Consider the following 1075-nt stretch of genomic DNA (forward strand, 5'->3'; position numbering starts at 1 on the left):
GCCTCTGCCTCTGCCTCTGCCTCTGCCTCTGCCTCTGCCTCTGCCTCACAAGTGATTAAAGTGTGCACCACCACTGCTAGGCCCATGCTCATTTTTAAAATTTTATCAGTGTGTGTGAGTGAGTGCATTCGTGCATGTGTACGTACTTTTGGGCATTGGTTCCATGGCTGTACAGGATCAAACTTGGCTTGCCCAGCATGCATGGCAAGCACTTTTACCCATGAGGACCTCACCGGCCCCACTGGGTTTTTTTCTTTTTTTGGGGGGGTGGGGAGTTACACATTTACTATCAAATACATTTTATGTACTTTCTACCAGCCGAAAATGAAAGATCCATGACAGAATTAGAACTAGAAAAACAATTAACTTTAAATTGTCTTTCCTAAGTCATGCCTATTACCTGCACTCAGTCCTCCTTCATCTTCTACTATTAGCCCATTCTTTTATACTCTGCCCTCATGTGCATTTGCTCACATATATCCAGGTATTACTGGCTAGGTTCTCATATGAAAAACTTGGGGGTGGGGGTCTTTCTTTTCTGAAGTTGTATGACCTAGGTTAATATTATACATTTTAAATCCATTCATCCATAAACACACACACACATATATATGTATAATTTCCATTAACCATTCATCTGTTGGTTGACAACTAGGTTGATTCCAATTCTTTGCTATAGAGCATAAAGCAGTAATAAACAGGGAGACACAAATATCTCTATGGTAGGATATGGAGTTTTTAGGGCATATACCTGGTAGTGAAACAGCTGGGTTATATGGTAGTTCTACTTTTAATTTTTTGATAAATCTCCAAACTTACTTCCTCAATGGTTGAATTGACTTGCACCCCCATCAATGGTGAATAAAGGTTCACTCTCCCATCCTCCCAAACATTTGTTATCAGAATGCCTAATGATAGTCATTCTGACTGGGGGGAGGTGGTATCCCAAAGTCATCTTAATTTGTATTTCCCTGGTGGCTAGGGATAGTTAACATTTTTAAATATAATTATTGGCCACTTGTGTTTCTTTTTTAGAAAACCATTCATTCGATTCACTTTCCCACTTATTGATTGG

This window comes from Grammomys surdaster, unplaced genomic scaffold (assembly GCF_004785775.1).
Source record: "Grammomys surdaster isolate TR1022 unplaced genomic scaffold, NIH_TR_1.0 278, whole genome shotgun sequence".
NCBI lineage: Eukaryota > Metazoa > Chordata > Mammalia > Rodentia > Muridae > Grammomys > Grammomys surdaster.